Source organism: Neofelis nebulosa, chromosome 3, assembly GCF_028018385.1.
Source record: "Neofelis nebulosa isolate mNeoNeb1 chromosome 3, mNeoNeb1.pri, whole genome shotgun sequence".
Taxonomy (NCBI): Eukaryota; Metazoa; Chordata; class Mammalia; order Carnivora; family Felidae; genus Neofelis; species Neofelis nebulosa.
Window position 1 is genome coordinate 132,950,571 of NC_080784.1, and position 8,264 is coordinate 132,958,834.

Below are 8,264 nucleotides of genomic sequence, written 5' to 3' on the forward strand. Positions count from 1 at the left end.
TTTTTAATGTTTATTTATTTTTGAGAGATACGGAGCACAAGTGGGGGAGGGGGAGAGAGAGAGGGAGACACAGAATCCAAAGCAGGCTCGATGTTCCAAGCTTTCAGCACAGAGCCTGACGCGGGGTTTAACCCCACAAACTGCGAGATCATGACCTGCACCATAGTTGGATGCTTAATCAACCAACCCCCCAAAAGCCCCAATACTACTAGTTTTAAATAGATATAGATGTCTAGAGTAATGAAATGCAAACTGATCTAAAAGAGTATCTGAATTCATAGTAGTGTTTGATTAGTATATATTTTCTCAATAAATGGGTACTAAATATACAACTACTATCACGGAGAAATGGTGCATAATTTTTTCTTAATGTTAAGAATGACTCATAATGCTCAGAAATATCAAGAGCTATTGTGCCAGAGGATGGAGTTTGCCAGAAATGTTACTCATGAATAATGTAAGGAGAAGTACAAATTGAAGATAACAGGCTAATTCTCCCTGTTAAAAATAATGTAACAGACTTATCTTCACTTCTTAGAGCATTTACTTTAGATAACTTGTAATTGTATTTACTTCCCCCTCTCTTAAATTGTATAAGTCTTTTTGAAAAATAGGACTTTTGACTGCTTTAGGACACAAGGCTGTGTTCCTCAAGGATCTGAGAACAGTCTCTTTGAAATATAAACATCGGAGACAATACTCCCATCTCCCAGTTTCTGTGGGAGGGTAGGAGTGTAATTTCAGTGCCCCTGCTTCGAGTTGCAAAACTACCTCCTACCATAAAGACATGAGAAGTTTATTTTTCTTCTGGATAAAGTCAATTCGTTACCATAAGATGGTCACCCCAATTATGAGATGAATCTAGAATTAACTGTGTGACAAATGGTGCTGTCATGTCCTCTCACCTGAGCATTAGTTGTCATTTATCTTGAGAATGTAATGGGTCCTATCTGCTTAACTCTATAAAAGGGAGAGATTTCTGTCTTTGTAATATCTCAGTGAGTTGTTGCCTGTGATGTGCATCATATTCTCATGTTTATTCAATCATAAAACTGTTTTCTTGGCTGCCTTTGTGGAAAGGTTTTACAGGTTGGGAGATCTTGTTTTTAATTATATTTTCCCAATAGTAAAGAAGAAAATTACTCTTTCAATGGACCCAACATTTATCAGGCCAACACTGAAATGAGCAATACAGCAGATTCCATTACAGACTATCTACCCTTTCTCCCCCATCCCTGAGGTATCTTAAACAAACCTGAACCCTATAATCACTGCTCACATGTGTAATGGTAGCTCTGTGTTACCCATGGACCTTCCACCTCCTTTTCTGAATATAATGAGGCTGCTAAAAACATTTCCTCACATGATTACTCTTTAATTTTTCCTTCTTCAGACCTTTTTTGGTCATTGTCAGTTCTTCAGATTTCCTCCATTGAAAGCTGGCTTCAATCTGAGCATTCATCCGAAGCAGCTATGCTCAGCACCTGCTTGTCCCTTCTCATTATCTTTTACTGCAGTCCCAAATTACAGCCACTGTTCAGAAATTCTCACCCTCATGCGTCAGAAATAATGTCATTTCAGAGTTTTTCCTTTACTCCATTTTCAGATTAAGAATAATGTATACATTGAAAGAGATGCTATATGCTTGTAATAGCATTTTTCTTTCAAGGATGGTAGAAGGTCCAAGGTAATTCCACTAGACCTGGGGCAATCTTTTTGTATCAACAAGCCAGGACTACATTTCAGTTGGCAATTATCAGTGTGCCTACTGACTTAGTCTCCTGAGTTCTAGCCATCCTGTTTCCAAACTGTCACCAGTACTGTGGTATCCCAGGCGCAAAATGTCAGTAACACTGATAGAAGGATCTTACACAGCACACAGTATGGTAGGTGATGTTCATTAGCAATGTACTTATTTCCCAAATGTGATTCTCAGACTAAAGTAACACCCAGAACATCAGCTTGTTTAATTGGACTGTTCTGTTAGGCAGTGACTCAATCACAAAAGGAAGAAATAACATGTGCTCTTTCAGAATTCACTGACATCTCAGTCACACCATTCCACAGTGATTTAAATGGAGCTTACAGCTGTTTTGTGCTCAAAAAATATCTCTTAATTTTGATGGAAGTCCCTGTTGACAGTCTCATCAGGAACACTGCATATCCTTTTCTGCTATTAGCAACAATTTTAACAGAGTTACCCATCACATATGTCTTTTCACTTTAAGACAATACATCTAAAGTTATGGTTCCTCTTTTGCCTTTCCATAATACAGGAAAAAAATCCATACACAGATTACTACAACATTTTGAACTTTTTTATCAGTGATTCTTTGACTAGTGATAACAACTCCATGGCTCCTTATAATATACTCTGGTACAGAGCAAAGGAAAGCCATCATTTTCTTTTACCCGGAGATTTTTAGGGCAGCCATACACCAGGATGGATGATCAGGCTCTTAGCAATGATGCTACCCAATAAATATCTGGATTCACTGAACCGATTTGAAGTCAACACAACAAAACTGTTGTAAGAAATCATCCCTTGTTGAGAAATTAGAACTCTTGTGCAGTGTTGGTGGGAATGTAAAATGGTACAGCTGCGTGGAAAACATTATAGAAGTTGCTCAAAATATTAAAAACAGAACCACCACATGATCCAACAATTCCACTTCTTGTTATTTATACAGAAAAACTGAAGAAAAAATATTGATATCTGCACTGCCATGTTTATTGCAGTGTTGTTCACAATAGCCAAGTTGTGGAAGTAACCTAAGTGTCCACCTATAAATGAATGGATGAACAACATGTGGTGTATACATACAATGGGATATTGTTCAGCCATAAAATAGGGAAATCCTGTCATATGCTATAAGATGAATGAATCTAGAGGATGTTTTGTTAAGTGAAATAAGCCAGTTATAGCAGGACAAGTACTCTGTGATTGTACTTATATGAGGTATCTAAAGGGGTTAAATTCATTGAAGCAGAAGGTAGAATGGTGTTGCCAAGAGCTGGGATGGAGGAGAAATGGGGGGTTGCTATTCAATGTGTATAAAGTTTCAGTTATGGAAGATGAAAAAGTTCTAGAGATCTGCTTTGCAACATTGTTCTTATAATTAACAATATGGTGATGTACACTTTAAATTTTTGGTGAGAGCGTAGAGCTCAAGTCATGTGTTTTTTACCACAATAGGAAGAGACGGAGGGATGAAAAAGGAAGGGAGGGAGGAAGGAAAGAGAGGGATAGAGAGAGAAAGGAAAGAAAAAATGAATGAACAAAGGGAGGGAGAAAGACAGACTGGCTCATCTTTGTGACCACTATAGTCAAAGCATAATTGTCAAAATGATGAGGTCTGAGTTATGACCTCTAATCTCACACACAATACTGTAGCTACCAATGATAGTACATTTCTCACCTCTGTTCATGTTCTATGACCATCAGAGTGGTCATAAATGGCAACTCTCACACTAAATAAATATATTTAATGGTATACTTTAGTTGATAAGTTTGTATGATCAACCCTGATATGTCTACATTTAATTGGACTTTGGTGTAACGTGATGAGTCAATCATAAAGGGAAAAATAACATGGGGATTTTCATAGTGAACATAGACAGCAGTTTCTATTAGCTGTTCTCAAGTCAGTTAAAATACATTCCTGTTAACTTGTACTAAGTTGGGGGGTTTTGTTTGTTTGTTTTTAATTTATAGGTTGATTTTTTGGGGAAAAAAATCATTGATCTTCTCAAACGCCGTTGTGCATAGGTTGTACCAAAGTTTGGATTCTGGAATGGGTACTAGCCAAATATGGGTGTTACTGTGGCTTCAGCTGAATATGAACTCATGTATGATCAACGGATATGTGATTATGTAGGAGACCTTCATTCACAGTCATTTTAATGTCATTAATGATATGAATAAGATGCAATGAACACTGTGGTACATCACTGAGGCATTCATTCTTCCTGAAGCCAGGAGAACAGACTGATGAGGTTCATCGCTGAGTCCTTCCCCATGCGTTGGCCTCCCACTGAAGGAAACTGCCTTATCCAAGCTTTTACCCCCTCCCTGATCCTTCCCCAGAGATCCTGGTCTATGATGTATGTTATGTTGTTTTAGAATTATTATTTTTCCCTATTTATGAACATTTTTAGACATATAGAAAGATTTAAAAAAAACATTACAGTAACACTGTATGTAACACTATGTACCTATCACCTAGCTTCTACCATTTACATTTTACTATACTTGCTTTATCGGATATGTATCTATCCATCTTGGATTTATTATGAACATCTGAATATTTAATTTAAAATATTGGTAATCAACGTAAAGTGTAAGGTTGCAATGAAAACCTACCTCACCAAAACCAGGCTACATGTTATTAAGATATTTTAAACTACCTTATCTTGCACTTATTTAAGATGTTCAACTGAGATAGAATTAAAACCATCACATGTTCAAAGGCTACTTGAGCAAAGAAAGCAAGTTCATTACATACTTTACAGATATAGCAAAAACTAATGGTTGCTTGCAAAGTTCTCTTCTGCTGAAACCTGGGGAAGAAATCAAACCAATTGATCATGAGATGTATTTCTTACATGCTACCTGATGGACAGACCCTCCTATCACTCCATCATTCCTCTCCAGGAGTACTTGTCAGTGAGAGACAGAAACCTGAGTGGTAGATAGAAATTCAAGAACAATTTCACTATCCTGAAAGCCAGTCATATTTTTCTATTGCCAAAATTTTCATCCCAGGTTTAAGGACACATTTTTCTCAAGAGGTTTTGTGAAGCAGACAATGACTGGAAAAATATTAGATATAAAAATATAAGTGAGATTCACAATTGCAAGACTGTTTCTGAAAATATTCAGGAAATATCTTGTTCAGTGTTGATACAGAGCTTCAGTTTGTGGGGCCACATCATCAACATCGCTTTATCATCACCCTCTAGTCCAGAAGCCAAAGAGGTGGGAAACTTAGTTACAGTTTGGCAGGGGTATTGGGGGGTGGGTATTAATAACTTGGTCACATTATTACATCAGCTGTTCCCTAGATTGTAGGAGTTAAACAAAGGAAGTTGCTCCTCCACTAATCTCAGCTGAAAATGAAAGTCTATTTAGTCTAACATGCAATATAATTACTGTAGGAGAAAATATACCAGCCACCAATGCTGAAAAATACTTCTGCTCTATAATGTCAAGCTTCCAAATGCGATTACTAAAATTATAAAGAAAATCTCAAGAGCTGAACTTTATTTAGTAACATTTCAGATTTGTTTTGCATTTGACATGTTTTTCTATATTATGATACCCATCTTGGCCAACTGTTGATTTTAACATTTGAACATTCAACATTCAGTCAAAATGTGTATTCACTACATCTCCAGTGAACTTGATAGACTGTTTTTCCTTTGTTAAGGTGCCAGATTTTTATGTTGTTGAAAAAAAAATATGTCCTATACTTTTATATTTTAAAATTATATAATGCTCCTAGAGAATTCTTTCCATTTCAGAATCTTCAAGTACCTTTAAAAAGCAGTATTAAATTCATTCTCACAATTATCTCTTTTGGAATTAGTGTAAGCTTCCATAAAATTAGAAAGAAAAAAACCCAGATTTTGTTTTATTATTTAGAATATATACATGGATTTCAGAGCTTGTATAGAGTGATTTTTGGTTTCAAAATTTTTACTAAAATAATGTGGTTCTACTTTTTGTGGATGGCATTATCTTATATAAAGTTACATTTTTGTATTTTCTTAGTAAGACAAAAAGTCAAAAGTTAAATTTTGAATGTATGGCTTTACTAATTAAATATCTGATACTCATTAAGGGTGGTCAGAAGACAAGGAGTGAAATGCAGAGCCTGTGTGAAAGAAATGGAGCATCTATGCAGTGGGAAGGATGCTGTGAGAGCTGGGTGCACAATGAGCCCAGACTCACTCCCATATTAGGAGCAGGTGCACATTTGAGCAGTAGCTTATGTCCATTTTTAAGGTTGTTATTATAAACAGCTGGACAAATATTTCACGAATCTCAGGAAATAAACTGGAAGAGAATGGTTGATAGGAATAAATAATACCGAGGGCAAAGGGTATTTGACTAAAGTATGGACATAAGGAAATTTGCCAGTTTAAACAGGAAACAGAAAGGAAAGGTCAAGCTTCCTGACATGAAGCAAGACTCTTTTTAACAAAATGAGGCTCATCTTCCAAGCGAAAATGGGATTAGTAGGTAAAGAGCTAGCAGATCTTAAGTGTAACTATTTTATTGACCCAGGAGGAGGTCACAACTTCTAACTACATTTGATAGCTGACTTTCAAAGGACTTGTTCATACTGAAGTTTGTAAAAATGGCTTAAAGAAAGTGTTTGCAGGGTGCCTGGATGGCTCAGTCGGTTGAGTGTTCGACTTTGGCTCAGGTCATGATCTCGTGGTTGACAAGTTCGAGTCCTGCGTCGGGCTCTGTGCTGACAGCTCAGAGCCTGGAGCCTGCTTCAGATCCTCTGTCTCCCTCTCTCTCTGCCCTTCCCCCATTCATGCTCTGTCTCTCACTGTCTCAAAAATAAATATAAAACATTAAAAATTTTTTTTAAAATAGTGTTTCATTTCATTATAATGTGGGTGCCCACACAGAGGATTCAGTATACAAAATGTTCTTTAGTTTTTAGTAGTTAATGAAAGGAAGACTACTCTTACCCTTGCAATAATGTAGATGTAACCTCTTCTCTAAGTATATTGGCTCTTTAACAATAATAATAATATGGACTTCTTTCTACTCTGTATAAAAGAAACCTGAACTTTTAATTTCTTTTTTTTTTAATTTTTTTAACATGTATTCATTTTTGAAAGACAGAGAGAGGCAGAGTGAGAATGGGGGAGGGGCAGTGAGAGGGGGAGACACAGAATTCCAAGCAGGCTCCAGGCTCCAAGCTGTCAGCACAGAGCCCGATGCGGGGCTTGAACGCACAGACCGCAAGATCATGACTTGAGCTGACATCTGCCGCTTAACTAACTGAGCCACCCAGGTGCCCCACTTTTAATTTCTTATTAGGAACCAAACAAGCAAGTGGAATTCTTTGAGTTCTGTATTGTGGTACAATTACACTTTCTCTTAGTAGCTTTCTTGTACTGAATCTTGGCTCACAATTTGTTTTAGGAGAGGTAATGATTTCAGCTGAAGTTTCACCAATAACCTTGCTTAGCTACATGACTGGAGTGTGAAAAGGCGGGAGCATTTCTAGCAGCCCAGATATCAAATGTGGGTGTCACCTTGGTAGCACAAATCTCAAGGCATCGCTAAGACCCCAAGAGGAAAATCCTTCTCTGTGGGGAGTATTCACCATTGTCAGAGCAGATGTAATTAGGAATGCTAAGAGTATTTAGTCCCAGAGATTTTGGCTTGCCTGAACAAAACACGTGTTAGCTTTTGTTGGTTCCACATTTTGCCAATTTTCTCACTTTGTTACAGCTATTTTAATTTTTTCACTTTTCAAATGCTATGCCTGCCTCTGCCACCACAAGTGAAGAAAAAAAATAAATACAATTCTCTTAAACGCTGATAGATCCAAGAACTGATGCACAGTTTAGACATTGCCTGCCCAAGAGGTATAATTTTGAAGATAGTGGCAAAACCTCTCCCAAAGCCCAACTTAGATCATTGCCGTATTGTTTGAAATTATATCCATTTAAGGCTTCATTGGATGGAAGAATTCAAACAGATCTTGTAGTATATGTCTGTCTTTCAGAAAGGAAATTGTGTGAACCTTTAATGTTCAATGACAAAACCTGTTCCAAGAAAGGTCAACATTTTTGTTTCAGATAAGCTGTTTATTTCCATGTTTGGAAAGAACTGAGCCAAAAAACAGAATGGAAAATGGAATGAATCCCTAGTCCTTCTTGTGATTTGGGTTTATTCCAGGTATTTTCTTATATTGCAAAACATCGGACATAGTAATATTCAAGTATGATCACATAAACACAGCATTCAGCAAAAATATTAGAAAATTATATGCCATTACAAAGAACCTTAATCTTCTTCTTCAGTTCATTAATGAAGACCTGTGAAAGCTTTTAAATTCCTTTTATATGAATGCGACATAGAAATATAGGAATAGCAGTATTTATTACCCAGTGCCTACCTCTCCTCAGATATCTGTACACAAACACAGAACTTACAATTAGATTTACTTGCCAGTAAATTTATTCTATATATACCGGCCCAAAGACTGTGTGCCCTCAGTGTGTCTATACGT